Source organism: Rhinolophus hipposideros, assembly GCF_964194185.1.
Source record: "Rhinolophus hipposideros genome assembly, chromosome: X".
NCBI lineage: Eukaryota > Metazoa > Chordata > Mammalia > Chiroptera > Rhinolophidae > Rhinolophus > Rhinolophus hipposideros.
The window spans coordinates 757,176-783,317 of record NC_138046.1 but is presented as its reverse complement, the minus strand read 5'-3'; the positions used below and the strand labels follow the sequence as shown (position 1 = coordinate 783,317).

General features: G+C 40.9%; 1 long non-coding RNA gene across 3 annotated transcripts in view; it reads right to left on the bottom strand.

The window, feature by feature from the left end:
* LOC308494203 overlaps window positions 1–18,121 on the bottom strand; it is a 31,328-nt gene extending 13,207 nt beyond the window's left edge. The window contains exons 1-2 of one of the 3 annotated variants that reach the window (XR_013992890.1): window positions 18,038–18,121; window positions 17,706–17,953 (exon numbers count right to left, since the gene is read on the bottom strand). This is a non-coding gene — a long non-coding RNA (uncharacterized lncRNA). Of the gene's footprint in view, window positions 1–922; window positions 6,458–13,460; window positions 13,586–17,705; window positions 17,954–18,037 lie in introns of those variants that run through there. The other 2 variants (XR_013992891.1, XR_013992892.1) reach the window with 2 other exon arrangements.
* Window positions 18,122–26,142: the final 8,021 nt, after the last annotated feature.

The following is a 26,142-nucleotide window of genomic DNA, read 5'->3' as shown; positions in this document are numbered from 1 at the left end:
AGAAGGCCAGCTCATTATTATGGTTCTTCTTGCTCCTGCTAGGATGAATGGATGTACGCAAAAAATGCTCAAATTTTATGTTGATATTTTTCTGCTGGACCTTTGTGTTTGTTTTACATCAGGGAGACTAGGCACGGTCATGATTTTTTCTTGTAAAACTTATACTTCTCCATTGCCCTCTTGCCAAACGTGTTCCACAAATATCTCATACTAAAAAGAAATCAATGCTACTCTCATCTGCTCTTGAGTGGAAATGGAATAAAAAGGTAAAAAGAGCCAACACATCAGATTTATATCCCCAACCCCTGAACCTTGAAAAACTCAAGCTTTTAATGAGATTTAACAATCAACAATTTGCCACAGAATACAGCCAAACACAATGGGTAGTCCTTATTTCTTTAACTGATTTCCATGCCTCCAAAAGAGGTAAAAACCAAATGACACTAAAAATAAACAAACTGGACTACCCAGATGGTTTCAATAGTCATCATATCAAGTACCAAAGAGAAAAAGTAAACCCACCTCTTTAAGTTACTGCTGTCAACTTCAAACTCTGGTTTCTCACTTTTAAAAAGTCTAACTTATAATTCATACAAGACAGTGCTTGACTATAATTTCCTAAAGTTATTTCAAGCGTGCTTATATTAGCTCACCAATACAACCATCTAGAGGATGAAATTATATATAGGACTCTATCATTTCTAGTGCTCACTTATGTGTAAACTAGCATAAAGCCAGGTACACAATATTAATTCTATAGTTCTGTTGGTTAACTCATATCGTTATCACATATATACATTGCAGATAAGGTGGGATCAGGCAAGGAGACTTTCAGAACCCTCTGACTTTTCTATGGGTAGCATCAAGAGAAAGAAAATTGAACAGAGGGAAGATGACTTAGTAACTACAAAGTAGTACTTACAGTAATCTAAAGAGCCAGAGACTCTTCTTACAGCTGTCCAAGGAGCTAGTATTGCAAACCGCACTCTGAGCTGGGCGGACCTTTTGGCATCCTTCTCACGGGAATAGTATCCTTCCTTTCTCAGTGATTACAAAGAACCGCTGTTGTAATGGCTAGTTATTTTCTCATGAAATACTTCTCTGCCACCAAACACCCTGCACAGTAGAGCCTCGGCTGGTATTCATTTTTACCAGGCAGCAGCTAGCTCACTGTTGCAATTTACATCCAGAAGAATTAGATCTTGGCTTGTTTTTTTGATAGAAAGCAGGGAAACATCATCTCTAAGTCCTTACTTCACTGTGGTGCTTGAGGCTACTTTAAATAAGCACAACTAAACAGGGTGTGTTTTATGTAAGAGAGTAATCAAACAAGGTGATCTATAGTATATGTTCTCTTATTCCATCTTTTTACAGCAATCTTGAAATAAGTAGGGGCTGGTTGGTGCTCCAGATCAAGAGTCACAGTGGTCTATCCACAGACCCATCACCCTTAGTAAAATGAGAGACACTGGTCATCGGGTACATGGTATAAATGGGTTTTTAAACTTCAAAAATTCAATGACCAGGTTATCAATTCCACCTTGCAATTCAGATGCCTTTCTTAAAAAATAGCTCCCTGGGCCTGACTTGCCTTGAGCTTTTCGCCCAGTAAAGCAGTAACAGAGGTGGCCAGGGATGGTTCTTGTCCCCACGATGGGACAATAATTGAAATTGGGATCCTTAAAAAATACAGGAAAAAGAGTGAAGGTCCATCCACCTAGTTCAGACCTGCTTTGGTAGTCAACACTGCACAATCACAACATCGAAGTGGTAGGGAGATCTTGGGCTGATGGGTTGAAACACAGGACAATCAGTACTGTGTTAATTAATAACACAGAAGGGTCTTTGGATAGTCAGCATTACTCAGAAGCAATGCAAATTAAGAAATGGAGGGGTTCATGTTGGATGGGTGGGACCAAGGAAAGTGCAACTGAGGCATTACAGCAATACAAATACATTGGGTAAACCAATGACATCTGGGCAGGGCTGGGAAGGAGGAGGAAGCACAATATTATCTAATGGTCAGATACATGGACACCTGAAATTGTGATTAGTAATAGTCCATCAGAAGGGTCCAAGGGCAGGCAAGGGCTGAGGAGAAGGAAGGTAAGGGTAAGACCATGACTACTTGGAATCTTATACCCTGGAGCGATGCAAAAGGAGTGGGAGTATAGGTTCCTGTTTGGGGCTACAGAAAACCCACTGTTAATTGCCATTGTGCCCATAAACATTGCCAGAAGAGGTTTTGTGTGCTCAGTTGCCCCTGTAGTAATGCAAAGTGGGTACAAGAGAATGGCATCCTACTCTAATAGAAGAGGGCATAGATAATTGCAAAGTCACATTAACAGTCCCAAAAAGGGCCTTAGTCAGTATCCCTGATGCATACAAAGAGGGTTCCGGTGTCCTACCTAATAATCAATACTTTGCATAATTGTTATTGGTGCATATAATTGTTCAAGAGCTGAGGTCAAGATGGTCAGCAGTAATTCAAAGGCAGTGGCAAGGGCATAAAGCATCCTTTCCTACTGCACAGGTCCACATACGGAAACAACTATGCACATTAATAACCTCAAGAGAAGAGCTCATTCATGGTTAACATGCCCCTAATGCAGAGGGGGCAGGAGGGATGCAATCCTCCTCCAACAGAAGAGATGGATAATTGCAATCATTCACATTAAAGTCTAAAAGAAAGGGCATTCGTTGAATAGCACCTCCTTGCTATAAAGCAAAGAGGGTACAGTGGTTCTGATACAGGACGTGCTTAGAAAATTGCATTTGTGCCCATGAACTTTCCAAGTGAAAGGGTCTTCATTACTGGGCACTGCCTGTTGAAAATGCTAAGGAAGTAGGTAGGGTATTTACCTAGCACATAGAACAGGGAAGTGTGCTTGTCTGGTGCACAAGAACACAGACAAATGCAATTATGCACATTAACAGGCCAAGGAGATTTAGGGGTTGGCAACCATGATATACTGCAAACTGAGGGAAACAGGGTAGGACAAACTAAGTTGAAATGACGAACATTAATATCCAAGGGACATTGTGCAGTAAATTAAAACCGTGTACCTTGTACAAATACAAGGTTCTTACAGTAGTGGGCACGCATTACTAAAAGGCTAAGGGATTGAGGACAGGTGTGTTTACCTAGTGTACAGCAACATGGACAAATGAATTTATGCACAGTAACAAGCCATGAAAAGAGGCCTTAGTGACTTAGGGGGTCTAACAGAGTAAGGATTGTATTCAAAACGAACGAACTATGTGCAGTTACGCACATTTGTGCCCCATGTGTATGGTTGTAGTCAGTTACAGCTGTGTACCTGGACTATCCTAGTGTAACGGTCTTGTGCAGGGGGCACTCCCTACTGGAACAGAAAGGTAGTAAGGACAGGTGTCCTGGGCTAGTGCATAGGAACCCACACAGATATAATCAAGCATATTAACAGGCCAAGAAATGGGACCTAATGGGTCACAATTCCTGTGGTGCCTGCAAAGGGGAACAATACTAATGTAATTATTATGCACACTAACACTTTGAGAAATGGGCCTTAAGTGGACAGTAAAGCAAAAAGGCTGTGAAGACTCAGGAACCCAAGTTCACTCACAAGACCATGGACAACTAACTAAATGTATCCACAGTCCCAAGAGAATGGCTTTAAGGTCATTAATCTCCGCTTCCATAAGCAAAGGAGTCCTGACCTGAAAGGCACACTTGTGGACCACAAACATTGGAATTTTGCACATAAAAAAAAATAACTGAGGTAATTAATACACTTTCTTGGCAGATGAAGAGACTACAGAGGCCTTAAATAAAGCATACAGTTGAGGTCAATGATCATCATTCACTTTAAGTATTTTAGTACAAAGGTCCTTAGGAAAGTGCATCCTCTATTGAATATAAGGAAAATGAGTGAGCTCCATATCGACTACACACAAGATGATAGGAATACCGCACATTAACAGTGCAAAACAAAACAAGGGGCCTCTGGTTCTCACGGACTTCTGTAATGCTAACAGGTAAGAGGATGGCTTCCACCTTCAAAGTCACCAGTACCCTCTCTTGTAATGCAAAGGTATCAGGAAAAGATGGAATGTTAGACTACCAGAAGGAATCACATGCACAATTAGAAGTTTAAAGTCTCACATGCCCTTCAGCTAAAGGAAAAGATGTAGGAGATAATGTTTCTAAACTAACAAAAGGGACCACCCTTGCATTTAAGCATACTCAGAGTACTGTGTCCACTCTACGATAATATAATGATGTTTCTTGTCATGTACGCCAGACTAATATGACGGACAACTGGTAAACTAATGCAATTATCACACTGATGTAACCCTTGGCATAATACAGACACTTAGAGCACAGGGTAAATTCAACTGCTGTATAAAGACTATGGTGGCATTTAGCACAATCAGTCCCAAGCACTCTCTGTAATGATGCAAAGCGAGAACCTCATGTGGTCCCAGTGTTAGGAAAAAACCAGTGGCATTTAATTCTATTCAGGCCGAAGTACTCACTGTGATAATGCAAAGTGTGTACAGATGGGGTCCCACTGTTACGTAAGGACCATATTGGCATTTAGCACATTCAGTCCCAAGTACTCACTGTGGTGATGCAAAGTGTGTAGGGATGGGGTTCCATTGTCATGTAACGACCATAGTGGCCTTTAAGCACATTCGGTCTCAAGTACCAACTGTGGTAATGCAAAGTGTATAGGGATGGGTCCCATTGTTGTGTAAGGACCATAGAGGCATTTAAGCACACTCAGTCCCAAGTACTCACTGGGGTGATGCAAACTGTATAGGGATGGGGTCTCATTGTTATGGAAGGACCACAGTGGCATTTAACCACCTTCAGTCCCAAGCACTCACTGTGATGATTCAAAGTGTGTAGAGATGGGTATCCCATTGTTACATGAGTACCATAGTGGCATTTAAGCAAATTTGGACCCAACTACTCACTGTGCTCTTGAAAGTGTGTAGGGATGAATTCCATTGTTACAGAAGGACCACAGTGGCATTTAAGCACATTTAGTCCCAAGTACTTACTGTGGTCATGCAAAGTGTGTAGGGATGGGGTCCAATTGTAACATAGGACCACAATGGCATTTAAACTTCAGTTCCACGTACTCACTGTGGTGATGGAAAAGTGTGAATTTGATGTGGTCCCATTGTTACCTAAGGACTACAGTGGCACATAAGCACATTAGGTCACAAAAACACACTGTGGTGATGCAAAATGATAGGGATGGTGGGTTCCCATTTTTACGTATGGACCACATTGGCATTTAAGCACATTCGGTCCCAAGCACTACCTGTTGTGATGCAAAGTGTGTAGGAATGGGTCCCATTGTTGTGGAAGGACCAAAGTGGCATTTAAGCACATTTGGTTCCAAGAACTCAATGTGGTGGTGCAAAGCATATATGGTTGGGGTCTCATTTTTCATGAGGACCATAGTGGCATTTAAGCATATTCAGTCCCAAGTACAAACTGTGGTGATGCAAAGTGTGTACAGATGGGGTCCCACTGTTATGTAAGGACCATATTGGCATTTAGCACATTCAGTCCCAAGCACTCACTGTGGTGATGCAAAGTGTATACGGTTGGGGTCTCATTTTTCATGAGGACCACAGTGGCATTTAAGCACATTCAGTCCCAAGAACTCCCTGTGGTCTTGAAAGTGTGTAGGCATGGGCGTCGCATTATTACATAAGGACCATAATGGCATTTAAGCACATTTGGTCTTTGGTCCCAACTACTCACTGAGGTCTTGAAAGTGTGTAGGGATGGGGTCCATTGTTTCATAGGGACCATAGAGGCATTTAATTACCTTCAGTCCAAAGCATTCACTGTAGTGATTCAAAGCTAGCACGGATGGGGGGTCCCATTGTTGCATAAGGACGGTATTGGCATTTAGCACATTTAGTCCCTAGCACTCACTGTGGTGATGCAAAGTGTGTAGGGATGGGGTTTCATTGTTATGTAAGGACCATAGTGGCATTTAAGCACATTTGGTCCCAAGGACTCAGTGTGGTGATGCAAAGTGTATACGGTTGGGGTCTCATTTTTCATGAGGACCATAGTGGCATTTAAGCACATTCAGTCCCAAGTACAAACTGTGGTGATGCAAAGTGTGTAGGGATGGGGTTACATTGTTATGCAAGGACCGTTGTGCCATTTAAACTCATTGGGTCCAAGGGGTCCTGCGGTGATGCAAAGTGAGAACCTTATGTGGTGTCCTTGTTACGTAAGGACCATAGTGGCATTGAAGCCCGTTCAGTCCCAAGCACTCACTGGGGTAATGCAAAGTGTGTAGAGATAGGGGTCCAGAGTTACATAGGGACCATAGTGACATTTAAGCACATTCAGTCCCTAGTACTAACTGTGAGGTTGTAAAGAGTGTACGGATATGGGTCCCATTGTTATGGAAGGACCATAGTGGCATTTAAGCACATTCAGTTCCAAGTACTCACTGTGGTGATACAAAGTGTTTAGGGATGGGTGCCATTGTTGTGTAAGGACCACAGTGGCATTTATGCCCATTCAGTCCCAACTACAAACTGCGGTGATGCAAAGTGTGTAGGGATGGGTCCCGTTGTTGTGGAAGGACCATAGTGACATTTAAGCACATTTGGTCCCAAGAACTCACTGTGGTGATGCAAAGTGTATACGGTTGGGGTCTCCTTTTTCATGAGGACCACAGGTACATTTAAGCACATTCAGTCCCAAGAACTCCCTGTGGTCTTGAAAGTGTGTGGGGATGGGCGTCGCATTATTACATAAGGACCATAATGGCATTTAAGCACATTTGGTCCCAACTGTTCACTGTGGTCTTGAAAGTGTGTAGGGGTGGGGTCCATTGTTTCATAGGGACCAGTGGCATTTAATTACATTCAGCCCAAGCATTCACTGTAGTGATTCAAAGCGTGCACGGGTGGGGGTCCCATTGTTGCATAAGGACCATATTGGCATTTAGCACATTCAGTCCCTAGCACTCACTGTGGTGATTCAAAGTGTGTAGAGATGAGGGTCCCATAGTTACATAAGGACCATTGTGACATTTAAGCACATTCAGTGCCTAGTACTAACTGTGATGATGTAAAGTGTGTACGGATGGGGGTCCCATTATATGAAAGGACCATAGTGACGTTTAAGCATATTCACTCCCAAGTTGTCAGTGTGGTGATACAAAGTGAGAACCTTATGCGGTGCTGTTGTTACGTAAGGACCATAGTGGCATTTAAGCCCATTTAAACCCAAGCACTCACTGAGGTGATGCAAAGTGTGTAGGGATGGCTCCCATTGTTGTGTAAGGACCACAGTGGCATTTAAGCACATTTGGTCCCAAGACTTCACTGTGGTGATGCAAAGTGCATATGATTGGGGTCTCATTTTTCATGAGGACCATAGCGGCATTTAACCACATTGAATCCAAAGTACAAACTGGTGATGCAAAGTGTGTACAGATGGGGTCCCATTGTTACATAAGGACCACATTGGCATTTAAGCACATTCAGTCCCAAGCATTCACTGTGGTGATGCAAAGTGTGTAGGGATAGTTCCCATTGTTGTGTAAGGACCACAGTGGCATTTAAGCACATTCAGTCCCAACTACAACCAGCGGTGATGCAAAGTGTGTAGGGATGGGGTTACATTGTTAGGTAAGGACATAGTGGCATTTAAACTCATTAGGTCCAAGTAGTAACTGTGGTGATGCAAAGTGTGTAGGGATGGGGTTTCATTGTTAGGTAAGGACCATAGTGGCATTTAAGCACATTTGGTCCCAAGGACTCACTGTGCTGATGCAAAGTGTATACGGTTGGGGTCTCATTTTTCATGAGGACCACAGGTACATTTAAGCACATTCAGTCCCATGAACTCCCCGTGGTCTTGAAAGTGGGTGGGGATGGGCGTCGCATTATTACCCAAGGACCATAGTGGCATTTAAGCACATTTGGTCCCAACTGTTCACTGTGGTCTTGAAAGTGTGTAGGGATAAGGTCCATTGTTTCATAGGGACCATAGTGGCATTTAATTACATTCAGCCCCAAGCATTCACTATAGTGATTCAAAGCGTGCACGGATGGGGGGGTCTATTGTTGCATAAGGACCATATTGGCATTTAGCACATTCAGTCCCTAGCACTCACTGTGGTGATGCAAAGTGTTTAGGGATGGGTCCCATTTTTACAAAAGGACCATACTGGCATTTATGCCCATTCAGTCCCAACTACAAACTGCGGTGAAGCAAAGTGTGTAGGGATGGGCCCCGTTGTTGTGGAAGGACCATAGTGACATTTAAGCACATTAGGTCTCAAGAACTCACTGTGGCGATGGTTTGGGGTCTCAGTTTTCATGAGGACCTTAGTGGCATTTAAGCACATTCAGTCCCAAGTACTCACTGTGATAATGCAAAGTGTGTACAGATGGGCTCCCATTGTTGCATAAGGACCATATAGGCATTTAGCACATTCAGTCCCTAGCACTCACTGTGCTGATGCAATGTGTATAAGTTTGGGGTCTCATTTTTCATGAGGACCACAGGTACATTTAAGCACATTCAGTCCCAAGAACTCCCTCTGGTCTTGAAAGTGTGTGGGGATGGGCGTCGCATTATTACATAAGGACCATAGTGGCATTTAAGCACATTTGGTCCCAACTGTTCACTGTGGTCTTGAAAGTGTGTAGGGATGGGGTCCATTGTTTCATAGGGACCAGTGGCATTTAATTACATTCAGCCCCAAGCATTCACTGTAGTGATTCAAAGCGTGCACGGATTGGGGGTCTATTGTTGCATAAGGACCATATTGGCATTTAGCACATTCAGTCCCTAGCACTCACTGTGGTGATGCAAAGTGTATAGGGATGGGGTTTCATTGTTATGTAAGGACCATAGTGGCATTTATGCACATTCAGTCCCGAGTACTCACTTGGTGATGCAAAGTGTTTAGGGAAGGGTCCCATTGTTGTGTAGGGACCATAGTGGCATTTAAGCACATTCGATCCCAAGCATTCACTGTGGTGATGCAAAGTGTATAGGGAGAGTTCCCATTGTTGTGTAAGGACCACAGTGGCATTTAAGCACATTCAGTCCCAACTACAACCTGCGGTGATGCAAAGTGTGTAAGGATGGGGTTTCATTGTTATGTAAGGACCATAGTGGCATTTAAGCACATTTGGTCCCAAGGACTCACTGTGCTGATGCAAAGTGTATACGGTTGGGGTCTCATTTTTCTTGAGGACCACAGGTACATTTAAGCACATTCAGTCCCAAGAACTCCCTGTGGTCTTGAAAGTGTGTAGGGATGAGCGTCACATTATTACATAAGGATCATAGTGGCATTTAAGCACATTTGGTCCCAACTGTTCACTGTGGTCTTGAAAGTGTGTAGAGAGGGGGTCCATTGTTTCATAGGGACCATAGTGGCATTTAATTACATTCAGCCCCAAGCATTCACTGTAGTGATTCAAAGCGTGCACGGATGTGGGGTCTATTGTTGCATAAGGACCATATTGGCATTTAGCACATTCAGTCCCTAGCACTCACTGTGGTGATGCAAAGTGTACAGGGATGGGGTTTCATTGTTATGTAAGGACCATAGTGCCATTTAAACTCATTAGGTCCAAGTAGTAACAGTGGTGATGCAAAGTGTGTAGGGATGGGGTTTCATTGTTAGGTAAGGACCATAGTGGCATTTAAGCACATTTCGTCCCAAGGACTCACTGTGGTGATACACAGTGTATACGGTTGGGGTCTCATTTTTCATGAGGACCATAGGTACATTTAAGCACATTCAGTCCCAAGAACTCCCTGTGGTCTTGAAAGTGTGTGGGGATGGGCGTCGCATTATTACATAAGGACCATAGTGGCATTTAAGCACATTTGGTCCCAACTGTTCACTGTGGTCTTGAAAGTGTGTAGGGATGGGGTCCATTGTTTCATAGGGACCAGTGGCATTTAATTACATTCAGCCCCAAGCATTCACTGTAGTGATTCAAAGCGTGCACGGATGGGGGGTCTATTGTTGCATAAGGACCATATTGGCATTTAGCACATTCAGTCCCTAGCACTCACTGTGGTGATACAAAGTGTATAGGGATGGGGTTTCATTGTTATGTAAGGACCATAGTGGCATTTATGCACATTCAGTCCCGAGTACTCACTTGGTGATGCAAAGTGTTTAGGGAAGGGTCCCATTGTTGTGTAGGGACCATAGTGGCATTTAAGCACATTCGGTCCCAAGCATTCACTGTGGTGATGCAAAGTGTATAGGGATAGTTCCCATTGTTGTGTAAGGACCACAGTGGCATTTAAGCACATTCAGTCCCAACTACAACCTGAGGTGATGCAACGTGTGTAGGGATGGGGTTTCATTGTTATGTAAGGACCATAGTGGCATTTAAGCACGTTTGGTCCCAAGGACTCAGTGTGGTGATACAAAGTGTATACGGTTGGGGTCTCATTTTTCATGAGGACCACAGGTACATTTAAGCACATTCAATCCCAAGAACTCCCTGTGGTCTTGAAAGTGTGTAGGGATGAGCGTCACATTATTACATAAGGACCATAGTGGCATTTAAGCACATTTGGACCCAACTACTCACTGTGGTCTTGAAAGTGTGTAGGGATGGGGTCCATTGTTTCATAGGGACCATTGTGGCATTTAATTACATTCAGCCCCAAACATTCACTGTAATGATTCAAAGCGTGCACGGATGGGGGTCCAATTGTTGCGTAAGAACCACAGTGACATTACAGCACATTTGGTCCCAAGTACTCCTTGTGGTGATGCAAAATGTGTAGGGATTGGGTCCCATTGTTGAATAAGGACCATAGTGGTTTTTAAGCACATTCACTCCCAGGCACTCACTGTGGTGATGCAGTGTGTTAAGGATGCGGTCCCATTGTTACGTAAGGACCATAGTGGCATATAAGTACATTCAGTCCCAAGCACTTACTGTGGTGATGCAAAGTGTATAGGGATTGGTCCCATTGTTATGTAAGGACCACAGTGGCATTTAAGCACATTAGGTCCCAGGAACTCAGTGTGGTAATGCAAAGTGAGAACTTGATATGGTCCCATTGTTATGTAAGAACTGTAGTGGCATTTAATCAACTTCAGTCCAAGTACTCACTGTGGTGATGGAAAGTGTGAATTTGATGTGGTCCTATTGTTACGTAAGGATCATAGTGCCATTTAAGCACATTCAGTCCTAAGTACTCACTGTGGCGATGCAAAGTGAGAACCTCAGAAGTCTCATTGTTAGGTAAGGACCATAGTGGAATTTAAGCACTTTCGGTTCCAAGTACTCACTGTGGTGATGCAAAGTGTAGGATGGGGTCCCATTGTGTCATAAGAACCACAGTGGCATTTAAACACATTCAGTCCCAAGTACTCACTGTGGTCATGCAAAGTGTGTGGGGATGGGTCCCATTGTTACGTAAGGACCATAGTGGCATTTAAGCACATTAACAGTACCAAGTAATCTTGTGGCAATCTTGTGGCAAAGGGAATTACGTGGGAATGGGATCCAGTTAACAGAGGAGACTTTGGGGACTGCTATTTTTACGTGATTAATTTCAGTAAGGGCATTAAGTAATTATTATCTTTCATATATAAAGTAAGGGTGTTTCAGTGTTCCTCAAAGAAAGTTCTGTTTTAGTCAATTAAAATTGTCCACATTATCTGTTGTAATGTAGAGTTTTTGAATGGTAATGTTCCTATAATAGAATACTAAGGGAGTGGGTGTTGATATTTCAGACACGGACTAATGCAAGTATGGGTATTATAAGTTGAAGAGAAGGGTCCTCGAGTAATGGGCTCACAGTATACCATACAAATTGGGTATTTTGGACCTTGAACTGGACAGTACTCTGTGAAAGTACAAGTGTGCATATTAATTGCCCATGAGCCAAGTTCTTGAATATTCTTTACTCCTTAGCAATATTGTAGAGGGTGGAATGGGGTGGGATTCCAGTTTTTATTGCACAGGACATTGGCTATATGTTATTATGCACGTCCATTGTTGGTCAATGAGGATTTTACATATTCCCACTGCATAAGAGCGATGAAAAGATCTTCTCTGGGTTTTATCTGTTAGGCAGTACCACGAATAGTAATGATTGTATCCATTAACATTCCAATGTAAAGGGTTTTCAGAGTGAGTTCCTCTGTTGTAGTCCAAAGTTGCAAAGAATTTGTGTAATGAACAGGGGTGTGGACCATTGTAATTCTACTAATTAGTTCTTCAAGGAACGTGGTCTCAGGTAGCCAACATTGCCTGGTAGCAATGCAAAGGATATGGAGGATCACTGATTGACGGTGAGACAATATACAATTAAATTTGGTACTTTAATTGTCTCAGAACAGTAGGACTCCAGAGAAGGAGGGCAAACGTCGTCTTTGACAAGGATATGGCAATTGGGACTGAGCACATTAACTGTTGATCAAATGACTTGGGTTTTCTGCGCCCACTGCTAGATGCAAAAGTGTCTGGGACTGGGAACTAATCTGATGAGTAGGATTCTGGACAATCGTCTGATATGAAGTTCTTGATTAGTTAACATTTCCAAAGCAAAGGGTGCATGGATTTTTTTGTTCTAACATAGGACAATGGACAAATGGGATTCTGTACAATAATTGACAGGGCATCCCAGTCTATTAAATGAGCAATGGACACCTTATTTTTAGTACTCAATGATAACTGGAGTGGCCGTAGGGAGAAGCAGGGCTGAAGGGGCTGGGGCTGGGGCTGGGGCTAGGGCTGGGGCTGGGGCTGGGGCTGGGGCTGGGGCTGGGGCTGGGGCTGGGGCTGGGGCTGGGGCTGGGGCAAGGACTGGGGGCTAAATAGGGGGGTTTCTGGGAGGGGGGCTGGGTAGGAGTTGGGGGCTGTGGAGGCAAAGCACCATAGAAAATTGAAAATTTGGGCATTTAATACTCAAGTATAATAAGTGTGAATAAAGGAAACAAGTTCACAGCAATTCAAGTTTCCCGCCTAAAAGGTGGGCAATTAGTCAATTGGTGCAGCATTAAGGATGGGAACAAAGTAAGGCCTGGAGTGGAATGGACCTTCAAATATTTATTTTTATATTTCATCATAAAGTTAAACTTTTAATTAACTATGTCCTATAAGACTTCCAAAACCCAAAGGGAAGTAGTTTCTTAAGTCAATTTAAAAGTAAAAAAATTAGTAAAAAAAATTTGCATGCCTAATTATTAACTTTGGATATTTTAAACCAAAAATGCTTAAGCAATTTATAAAAATGAAATTGAAAACTTCAAGGAATTTTAAGGAACCCAAAAGTGAAAACTCATTAAATGTATTTGAAATGGATTCTACAAATCAACAAAACCCCTAAATACATTTCCATAAGTCATTTAAGGCTCACGTCTAACAGTAGCAAACCGCATAACCAAACTATGACTGACATCCAAGAAATAAATAGAAATCAGTCAAACCCCAGCATTAGGTACGGGGTAGGTGTTCCTCTTGAGGAAGGCAGGGATTCCTCTTCTGCCCCCTGTTGGCCAACGATCATGTGGGATCCATTTTGGTCCTTGCCACGTCTCAGCGCCATTTTCACACCTGGCACGCATGGAGCACACCACTGGCCAATGTGGAAGAGCAGAGGCAAACTGGGAAATGACTGCCCTAGGCCAGGGCACCAATGCAGAGGAATGGTGTGAGGTTCAGCTCACACTACCGAATACCCAGAGGGAAGGGAGCAACTAAGAGGGGAGGGAGCTGGAAAGGGCAAATGACCTTGGAAAGACCCTTTGGTACCACCCACTGGGAGGAGACAAGAATGAGGTCCCTTCTGCTTCTTCCTTCTGATTGGTTGAATCAAAAACGGCAGCAGGAGCCATGCTAAATCGGTGCAATTCCACCCTCCACTAATTGGCTGTGGCCAATTCTACCACCCTCTCTGATTGGGTGGGCAATAGGGCAATCCAACACTGACCATCCCACTTTTTTTGGCAAACGCGGCAACGCCCGCCATCTTTAACAATGCACGAGCACCAGGAGCAAAGCCCGCCAAGAAAGTGCCCGGCAGAAAAAACCACTCGCCAAGATGTCCACCCGACAAACTGCCACATCCACCTGACGAAGTCTGCCATATTGTCCCTGCGGCAAAACCTGTCAGGAAATTCATGCCGCAAAAACGAAACCACGCCATATTTTACACTGCGGCAAGTGCTTGAGCCGCCATCTTATACCATGTACCAGAATATTTCCACCACCAAGCTGCGCACTAGAACAATAATACCAACATGCTGTGGCCTTCCCGCCACTTGAACACTGCGACAAAACTGGATCCGCCATATTGGACACTAACAAAGCACGCAGGGAGCCATGCTGCGCAATGCGGCAAAGTTAAAGTCGCCATTTTGAACCCTGCCCCTAAGTCGGTTCCCTGCCATTTTCAATTAGCCCCAGGAAATGTCAGAGAACAATTGCGATAATCTAACTTAGGATACCACAACTTATGCAAAGCTCCTAACCAGCCCCCAATTAGCTCATTCAAAATATTTACTCATACTATGCATACAACTGCCTCTGTATGCCCCTCTAGCCATACTGCTTCCCTATTTTATGCTAAACACGAGCAACCATGGGCAGAGGCGTGCGGCAAGCCTAAAGTGGACGCCATCTTTCTTCTGCCTGTCTAACCCGTTAGCCTAACTGCAAAATCATCTCCAAGCCAAAGCCGTAGGTCCACTCACACAACACCAAACGATTAGCAGCAAAAATTTGTAGACATTCCAGATAGTACAAGGAACCACTGAAATCAACCACTTTTCCATGTATTAAAAGTCCCGATGGGCGAATGAAAAAAGAAAATCTAAGCAGGTATCCGCGGCCCCGATGGGCAAGGAAAAAAAATTAAGGCAGGTATCCGCGGCCCCGATGGGCAAGTAAAAAAATAATAAAAGCAGGTATCCGAGGCCCCGATGGGCCAAAAATTATGAAAAAAAAAAAAAAAAAGACATCCATTGCCTCGATATGCCAGAGGTTTGGGGGATGGGAGGGGGGTACCCAGCAGGTATCCGAGGCCCCGATGGGCTTAAGGGGGAAAAAAAATTAAAAGCAGGTATCCGCAGCCCCGATGGGCAAATTAAAAACATAAATAAATAAAACCAGGTATCCGCAGCCCTGATGGGCAAAACATAAGAGTGAAGGGAAAAGAAACCTAAACCACAAAAAACCAGGCCTCAACCAAAACTTATTGCAAAAAACTTCCTTTAAAATGTAAAATAGCCTAAAAATATCCCAAATACCTGAAAAAATATGGTGGAGGTGTCAAGAAAATACTAGAAGAAAGTTCAGAATTTAAAAAATATTTTATAGAATTTTGGTAGATTTTTTGTTTCTTTTTAAGAAATGAGCCATAAAGTGTGGTTGGCAATTGGCAAGTGTTCCAGAATGGACCACAGGGGTGAAGATATCTTGCTATCCAGCCTCTATCTCAGGAAAAGAAGAAATATGGCGGCTGCAGCAAATTGCAGCACTTTAAGAAGTAACGGGGAGGGCCCTGGGGCAGAGGGAGTGGAAGAGGTGTGGCCTAGAAGATTGAAAGCCAGACATCTTTGTGGTTTGCAAAGCTCACATTTATTCGGAGAAAAGGAGAGATTTTAAGAACACAGAAACAAAAAAAGAACATTAGACTTGGAAGCAGGCTTCATTTCTAGTCGGGGAGCCATAACTTCATTGTAGTTTCAAAGGCTTATCGTCTATAAAATAGAGACGTTGAGTAAATCAAATTAGATTACTGATGCTTTCACCAGAAACAGCATAACAAAAGGGTTTAGTTTAGTTTGGCTTTGAAAAAGGACAAAGCCTAGATAGGGCTTTGATATGTTAAACTATTCAAATACCTCATTCAGCCAGAAGGCATAACACCCTACCAAACTTTTGAACAAAAGAAGTTAGGAAAGGGCAATTCGGTTAAATTTAGAACCTTCTTCAAGGGACTTTCCCTTCCATTATATAATGTGATAGTGAAGGTTTCTTCCTATATTTTACAGATTATGAAACAGACGCCCATAAGGGTTACACGATGTGCATGATTCTGAGTCAATATATTTTCTACTCCAGTACTCTGCCTTTGTATGGCCCCTGATCATAGGAGACTGGAAGAATTTCTAAGTCAGATGTTGAGCAAGAGAGAGGAGGGAAAGAAAGGCATTTCCCAGAATGCCGATTTGGCCCCTATATAATCAAGGAGTACTATTTGTGACCTATTTGTAATTTTTAAACTGCGAACCCTTAGTCTTTAGAATTTTCCTACTGCCTCCATGAATCTGATGACCCAAACATTGAACCAATAGTAATAGCATAGTAGTGAAGTTCACCCACTGGCAGTAACTGGTAGGAAAAAGCTCATATAAAAGCCACAGCTACCCCCCAAAAACCTGTCTATTACAGTGAGAATCTCTTATGATTGGTTCAATATTGAGGTCATCATAATCATTTATCAGAGAAACAATCGATAACCCAAGGGAGACCATGGAGAACCCAAGACAGACCATGGAGAACCCGAGGGAGACCATAGAAACTAAGTACCACACAACTAGAAAGTCAAAGGATACATTGGCCTCCCACTGACTGACCTGAAAAGTGATACTATCAAGTAAGCATGTCCTCCAGTCTCCAGATAAATAATAAAGTATGCAGAATTTTCTTCCTTAAAGAGTACACTCCATCTTCTAAGTGCTCGTGGTTCACACACAAAAAGTAATCTGACTTGTCATTCCAAATGAGGGATATTTTGTTATAAAAGTGGTAGCCTTGAGAAGAAAATGCTTAACACAAAGAGACTCTAATAACAGAATTTCAGTCTGGAAGATAATTTTCCACAGGAGCCTTCCTGAACACCCAAAAATTAAACTATGGAGCAAAAGTATACAAACAAGGCCTGTTATAAGATTTCACTCTAATTTAAGGTTTCATAAGTTCCTAGTGAAACAAATAGGGGGAAAAGATTCTTTTGTTGCATAGATTGGTAAATTGAGGTTGACAGATGTTGATTTCTTTGGTTTTGGTTGAAAAGCTAGTAGCAGCATTTGGATCCCAGAGTAGAGGTCCTTGGCCTCAGGTAACTTTGGTTGCACTGTAGTGATATAACTCTGGACAAGACTACCTTGTGTGCCAGATCTCTCTAGTGAGAATTGTGGAATTTGTATTGGGTTTAAAATCACTGTAACAATCATGGTATATTTGGGAACTAACAACTATAAAAATAACAACTGTAAAAAGCAGTCGCTACAATCATTTTGATATCACTCAACCTTCGGGAAAAAAGGTTAGCTATAAGTAGTATTCCCTAACACCTGAGATCTCAGCCCGAACTAACCAGCAGGACCTAAAAAGCAAATGAAGTACCACCATCAGCAATACTATCCGGCCACCTCACCAATGCATCAGCAATACTATCGTAGTATCAACAGGAATCTGACCGCACTATAGAATGTAACCTGTTTCAGCTTATTGTGTCCTTCGCACAGACTACCAATTGTTAGGTTAACTAGGCCCATCCAAAACAGCTCTGTCCAATAGAAATTTTTTCAGTTGCAGAAATGTTGTATACTTTTTAGACCTTGGGTTATGGAAATTTTTCCTAAATAAGACTCAAAGCGCATCAACTAGAAAAGATTGATAAATTTGACTTTATGAAATGAAAACTTCTTGTTTCACAAAAATACCTTAAAAGGTTAAAAGACAGGTTGTACAGTGGTTGTCCCAGGGTTCGGCAGTGAGGCCCTAGTTCCAGGAGGGTGGCCAGAGTAGCAGATCACTTCCACTGGTTGTCACAGTAATTTCATAGGATCGGTGAGATCAGGCCGCCGAATGGTGATAATGTGCTGATTTTGGGTGACTCTCACATCGGACACAGGACATTTTCAGGCTGTAAGGTTACCGAGGTATACTGCCGATACTTACGCTCCAAGAACTACAGAGACAAGAAATCTGTATTATTTCGATACACAGATGTTCCAAAGACCCATTGCATTAGCAATAGTAACAGTGTTGGTACCTTTTTGTCCTATTGGGAAATATGAAATTGGCACGTATGATGCATTCGACAATAAAAAAAAACATGAAGAAATGTTTTCTGAACCTGAAAAGGAAGAGATGGTACAAGGACATCGTGAGGAATTTTCACATGAACTGCTGAATAAAAAATAAAATAAAATGCAAATACATAAGTACCTCGTGTATGCCCATTATTCCACATTTTCATTACTAAGTGACTAACCTCACATGGGCCCATAAATCTTATAATATATTTTAATCGGATTACTTATCGGATTAAAAGGGACTCCCTCAAAATATTTATCTAGGGCCGTAATCATGCCCTGGAGTAGCCCTGCTTTCTGCTGCTATTTATCACCTTCAGGCTTTACTTATCCGAAATGCATGGCATACAACAGGAATTATATGGGAGGAGGGAAGCAAGTCCTCTTTTTAAAAGATTCCAATGATTTCACATGTAGGCTTGACACTTTGTTAACATACATTTCCTCTCCCCGGCTCGAGTTCAAAGAAAGGCGAGAATTGCCTGATTTGGCCACTAGATGGCAGCATGAAATTATCAAAGAAACTGAGCCAGCGTGTGGGAAAGGCCCAACTAAGGTCTGAGTTGAAGGGGAAAACGTCTTATTTATACAAGTTCAGTATCAGAAGAAAGAGAAAATGAAAAGTACTCAACTTCCTCTCATTTGAATAGCTCCCCTCAGGGGAAGTTTGTCCTTGGTTTTGATGGAGTCCCATTTAAAGGGGACTTAGTCAAAGCATTCAGAATCAAATTAGCAAGCTGCTGGGGGGGGGGCCTCCAAGTCATCATCAGTGAAAAGCAATGAAAAGAACAAGAATATATTATGGCAAAGAGAATACTTGGTGAGAGCTCTTTGTAGTCATAAGGACTGTCTGCAGTGGGAGAGATGATTAGCCTTGTGTGTTGCTCTAGATCAATGAAGATGTCTGCATACTCTCAGCTGTCCAAAGGTGGACCAGACTACCTTCAGAACTGGTCAGATGCCAGTCCCTGACAGGACGCAAGCCAGTGGTAAATTTTGTGGGGATGCTCTGGAGATAATCATCAGATAGTAAAGTTTGGCCACATGCCCTGTAAGGATCTTCTAACTAGCTCAAGATCTCATGAGCTTCATCAGAGTATTTCGGGCATTCCTCTAATCCTGCCCCCCCCACACACACACACACATCATTTATGGTGTCCTGCAAGGATATATTAAGCTGTTGGGAGAGGTTTTTGTGTTTATTTAAGAAAAAAACATGGAGTTACACATGTCAAAGTTCAGTGATGGTATACTTAATAATTGTGAATTTCACTGTGTATAATATACTTTACATCAGAGTTCAAAATAACATAAAAGAATATTGAATTCTGTTCATGATATACATAGGTAAGTGTCAGAGTGTATATGGAAGTCTGCAATTTACTTTCAAATGCATCAAAGCATAAGATGAATTAATAGATTGATAGGTAGATGGTTATATGATTAAACACAGGATTGAAAATTGTCATCACCAAAATGAAATGGTGAGGACAGGTGACATCTCTGAGAATGAAGGAGGAAGGAGCTCTAAGGATTCATCATCCACTGAAGCAACCACTAAGCTGGGGAAAACTGTCAGAATCAACTTTTTCAGAACTCTATAATATAATAATAATAATAATAAAATAAAAAAAGCAGGGCAAGCAGAGGATTGCTTAATGCAGAAACACTGCCAAAATACACTAAGAGAGCATTGTGGCATTTTTACTTAACCTACCACTCCCCATTTCCCAGTGCCGGAGGGTACAGTTATAGACCTTGTTGTACTACGTGATTATTATGATTATTATGATCAGTTGAATGCCAAAAAATTTAGGTGACCTAGACAAAATGGACAAATTCCAAGGAACTACAAAGAAGAAACAGAAAACCTGAACAAACCCATACCAAATAAGGAGATTAAATCAGTAGTGTAAAACTTCCCAACAGAGAAAAATCCAGGACCAGATGGCTTCACTCATGAAGTCTACCAGAAGTTTGAAAAAGAATTAACACCCATCATTCTCAAAGTCTTCCACGTCCTTGACACAGAAGGGCCTAGTTTTTTAAGAACGACAAAAGATAACTTAAGCTTACTAAAGAGGCCACAAAAGGCATTGGGGCAGCACATAGTCCTTTCTCAACATTTTTATGAGATAAATGCAAATCAATCAGAAACATGTTTTGGATTTCCCTGAAATTGCACAGAATATAATAGGCAGAGAGCTTAAGTTTACATTTGAATAGACTGAGCTTTTTTGTTTAGAGGTGATCAATACTGCTATAATTTATTCTACTCGGCTAAAAGTAAGAGGCTGGCGAAGAACTCCTACAGAACTCTAGTATATCTCACTACAATGTGCATATATCATTTGGCTAAAGACCTCTTCACTCCTGCTTCCCTCATCCTTTTCTAGTATTGGTTGCATTTTTAGAAATATCCAGGATAGCAGATTTTGAAGGGTGTGAGGGAGGATAGAAAATGAAACTTATTCAGTCACACCTCTTAAAGCTCCATCACTGTAAGCCAAGGAGAATAGACAGGCCCCTGGATGTGAGAAATTGCAGATAACAGTGAAAAGATGAAACCTGGATTTTAGTCCTGACTACCATTTAGCTTAACCTGAGTTTTCTCAGGTATAAAATGAGAATACCAATCTCTGCTCTGCAAAACTCAAAGGGTTGTTGTGAAGAGTCAAAGAGATCATGGGTGAGAAGGTGCTTCGTAAACTAAAGCACTGTGCAAACCCCAATACTTTCCCTCCTCTGTGCACTCTGTCATGCTTTCTATACAAAATGAGGTCTTTATTGTTCTATCTTACCTACCAAATTGTGAAGTCATTGAAGTCATGGAACATACCTGTCCTTTTCACTGCTCTAACCCTGCACCTAGCCCAGAGCCTGACACAGAGTAGGTATTCAATAAGTATTAGATAAATTGATCATAAGAAATTCATATTGGGGTGGCCAGATGGCTCAGTTGGTTAGAGTTCGAACTCTGAACAACAGGGTTGCTGGTTCAATTCCCACATGGGCCAGAGAGCTGTGCCCTCCACAACTAGACTGAAGGACAACAACTTGGAACTGATGGGCCCTAGAGAAACACACTGTTCCTCAATATTCCCCAATAAAACTTTAAAAAAAAAAAAAAGAAATTCATATTTAAAAGGCAGCATTTGCTTCTGTGGCCCTCAACCTTTTTATTTTTTTTTTTCGTGGATGTCTCTGATCCTTAGAGCCCTAATGTCTCATACTTTCACATTGAAAAATGCTCTAGGGGAAAAAAAACCAATAACTTCATCTACAAGATATCAATGATGAACAATACTTACTGTGATATTCTCCATGTCTCTTACTCTTGAGAAATTAACATTCCAATGGGAGTGAAAACTTTAGGCTGAAGGGACAATCTTTAAAGGTTGGAATTTCAGCATCACTAGCTTGTGGGCAATACATGATGTCATGCAAGAAGCCTTTTGGAGTCACTGATTCCCAGAGCCAGGATTAGGGTCAGGTACAGCACTTGTTTTGGATGCAGAATTTAAGAGCACATCAAAACTACAGCAATCAAGATGATCATACGAGGTCTGACAATTAAGTTCATGAACCTGTTGCAATGATATTGCTAACCTTTTTTGATACCAGAGGGATTATTCATTATGAATTTGTACCAACTGGACAAACAGTTAACCTTTTGGAAGTGCTAAATAGGCTGTGTGAAAGTTAGATGACATGAACTTTTCACCAACAATTCATGGCTCTTGCATCACGATAATGCACCAGCTCACACACAGCACTGTCTGTGAGGGAATTTTTAGCCAGTAAACAAATGTAACTATTGGAACACCCTCCCTACTTACCTGTTCTGGCCCCCAATGACTTCTTTGTTTGTCCAAAGATAAATGAAATATTGAAAGGAAGACATTTGGATGACATTCAGGACATCAAGGGTAATACGATGACAGCTCTGATGGCCATTCCAGAAAGAGTTCCAAAATTGCTGTGAAGGGTGGACTTGGCATTGGCGTCGATGCATAGCTTCCCAAGGGGAGTCCTTCGAAGGTGACCATAGTGATATTCAGCAATGAGGTATGTAGCACTTTTTCTAGGATGAGTTTGCGAACTTGTCAGATCTTCGTATTTTAATGTAATTACTTGTTTACTTTTTTACAGCTTGAGATATAATTTACACATCATAAAACTCCATCATTTAGAAATGCACAATACAATGGTTTTTAGCTATTTACAGAGTTGTGCAACCATCGCCATAATCTATTTTTAGAACATTTTCATCACTGCAAAAAGAAACCTGGTACCCATTAGGAGTCAGTCCCACTGCTGCCAGTCCTAGGCAACCACAAATCTATTTTCTTTTTCTGTAGATTTCTGTATTCTAGACATTTCATGTAAGTGAAATTACACAATATGTGGTCTTTTGTGATTGGCTTCTTTAATTTAGTATCCTGTTTCCAAGGTTCATTCATTGTATGGATATACTACATTTTGTTTATCCATTCATCAGTTGATTGAGTTGTTTCCACATTTTGACTATAATGAATAATGCTGCTATGAACAAGTTTTTGTGGTGACATATATTTTCAATTCTCTTGAGCATATACTTAGGAGTGGAACTGTTGGGTCATATGGTAACTCTAAGTTTAACTTTTTGAGGAATTGCCAAACTATCCCTCATTTTACATTCACACCAGCAATATATGAGGGTTCCAATTTCTCCACATTCTTGCCAATGCTTTCTTGTCATTTTGATTACAGCCATTCTAGTGGGTGTGAATTCGTAAATGCAATATTTTTAAAATTAAAATTAACACAAAAGTTCCATGATGAACAAAACTTAAATTTTAAATCAAATCAGAACCCGGCAGTGCTATGCTGAGCCATATTAAATCCTGAGGTGAAAGGAAATAAGTGTGTTCCCATATATATGGTTCTACATATTTTAAATAATAATGAAAGAAACAAATTTTGAAAGTATGCTTTATGAATGTAAAACTTTATCAAGAGAAACAAATATTCTCCCCGAATTTGAAAATGAAAAAAAAAGGTAAATAAATTGGAAATGTACAAATCATTAGATGAGAGCATCAATTATTATGGAGAACACACATATCAAATATAAATTAAGAAAATTATACATTTCACATTTGAAGTGGAGACATGAAAAGTTAAATGAAGTGCCCTCAGAATTTTCATTTTTAACCAGAGAAAAGCTATTTTCTATGAATACTTCTGATTTATGCAAAGCAGTCAATGACTTGGCTCATGAATATTCTGATGACGTATGTCCTGTAGAAATTTCATCCGAAATAGTTTTAAGTATCATGCAAAATTAGAACAATACAAACTATTAACAACTGACTCAAGAACAAATAGACCTCTAAAACTAAAGAGATAGTAATGAAAGAAAAGGCCATAAAGAGAAGCCCAGGTCCAGGTGGCTCCCCTGGTCAATTCTAAGAAATGTTTAAAGAAAAAAATAACAGTCCTTCACAAACCCTTCCAAAAACTAGAAGAGGAGGGAACAATTTCCAACTCATTCTCTGAGACCAGAATTACCTTGATACCAAAACCAGACAAAGACATCATGAGAAATGAAAATTACAGATCAGTTATCTCTTATGACCATAGACACAAAAATCTTCAACAAAATACTACCAAACTGAATCTGAAAACAAGTTAGAAAAGATTATATGTCATGACCTAGTGGGATTTATTGCGGGAATAGTAGGTTGGTTCAACATGTGAAATAAATAGAGGGGAATTTACTCACACTGGAAAAGGGCATCTTTGGTAGGCTGAATAATGGCCTTTGTCCTAACCCCCAGAACCTGTAAACATCTTACCTCACATGGTAATAGATTTCTCAGAGGTGATTAAGAAAGAAGTAAATCTACTTTCAAATGATGCAATCTCATATAGAAAAATCCTAAGGAATCCATAAAATACTACTAAAAGTAGAAGTAATAAACCATCTTAATCAGGTTGTATAATAGAAATCTAAATACAACAATCGTGTATTTTTATACACATGCAATGAACAATGTGAAAATGAAATTAAGAAAACAATTCCATTTAAAATAGCATGAAAAACACTCAGGAATAAATTTAACAGAAAAGTACAAAACGTCATTGAAAAAAATTTAAGACCTAAGTATAGAGGAAAACATCCATTCTGTGTTCATTGATTGGAAGACTTAATATTGTTAAGATATCAATACTCCCCACATTTTCTACACATTCAACACAACCCCTATCAAAATCCCAGCTCGATGATTTAAAAAATTGCCAAGCTGATCCTAAAATTCATATGGAACTATAAGGGACCGGAAGAGCTAAAACAATCTGGATAAAAGAAATAAAGTTGTAGCACTTACACTTCATGATTTGAAAACTTACTTAAAATCTACAGTAATCAAGACTGGTGGTACTGGCATAAGGTTAGACATATAAATTAATGGAATAGAACTGATATTTCAGAAATAAACCCTCACATTTATGATCAACTAATTTTCAACAAGATTAGTCTTTAAACATATGTATGGTGCTGGGATAACTGAATATTCACATGCAAAAGAAAGAAGCTGTATCGCTTCTTCCCATAACACGAGTATATCCTCCTTTGACACCAACCTCCATTTCTGGTGTTTTCTGGAGGCATTTTTCTTGGGTTGGAATCAAGGCAGATAGACTATGAGAAATTTGAGTGGGTGGAGGCAGGGGTATGTGGTTCCACCTTGACTGTGAATTAATAGAGCTTTTCCACTAGGTCTCTGGATCTAGCACCTTTCACTTTGAAACACCACTAAATAAAAACCAGTGCATCAGGTTTCCCCCCAAAAAGATTGACTAGCAGCTTCACAAGCCTATTGTTCTAATGCTTCTTGCTAATTATTTACTTATATGTATTTCTTTAAAATCCAAATAGTCATTTGTTCCAGAAAGAAAAATTCATCAGAAGCAAAACTGCAACAGGTTTCACTATTTTTATCCACATTTCTACTTACCATTAAATTAGTGTAGAGAGATGTTGTGTACCTAGCTCAAAATAAATACATTTTATAGTACAACAAGAGATATGATACTTGATGCAAAAAGACAATTAAAGTCACAGATCCCCTGCGATACGCAGAACTGATTTTCTACTTAACCTCGGTTGTTTGCTTGACTCCCTCCTCTGTTAGGATGAGTTCTTTCTCAGGAGCCAGCAGTTCCTTTTGCAATTGATTTCTGGCATCTGCCCTACCGATTTCCAGGATGTGCACAGATAAGTTCAAGCCGCCCGTAGGAAATGACACAGTTTAAACTTAAACTAAGACCTCTTCACCACCGCATTACTGAGGGAACACAGATGGGTACCATGCAGTGTTTTACACAAGAATGGCCATACATCAAGGCCCAGATGTTTACACAACACCCTACCATTACCTTCAATTTGAGAGTGACAATGGCAAAATACAGAAAGAAAAAGTAATTATGAAAATGAATAGAATAAGAGGTGTTTCATGCTGGGTTCTTGAAAGCTAGAGATAACATCACAATGTAGGGAGAAACTATACCTTTGGAAAGGGTTGGTACCTCTAAGTGGTGCTTTCCTTTCCTGTGCAGCATAAACCTCCCCCCACCAACCTTCCGAATGATTCACCCATAATACTTTACAACTTCTTACTTTTTTCAACTTCTTTCTTTTTATGGTTTGGGGGCTGGCATCCAGCTAGTGTATTTTCCCTCATGGAGAGGGACAAAAAAAGATAAACGTTTTGATAAATATAGAGGCTTCTTAGAGGAGTCAGGACTTAAGCTGAGTCTAAAAGAAGAGGAAGGACTTTCAGCATGGAGAATATCATCCCCAACTCCTTTATGAAGATGCTTTGTTACAGAATTAAACGAGGAAGCAGCTTGTTTTAAATCCATTTTTGTTATTGACTCATAGCATGAATTTAGGTCCAAACCTTTGCCATCTTTGTCTTCAGTTTTCCCATCTTTTCAATTAGTTCGTGGGGAGTGGACTGATCTACATGAGCAATGCGCTCACCGGAGTGGAAAAAATTAGGTTCTTGTCCACTCT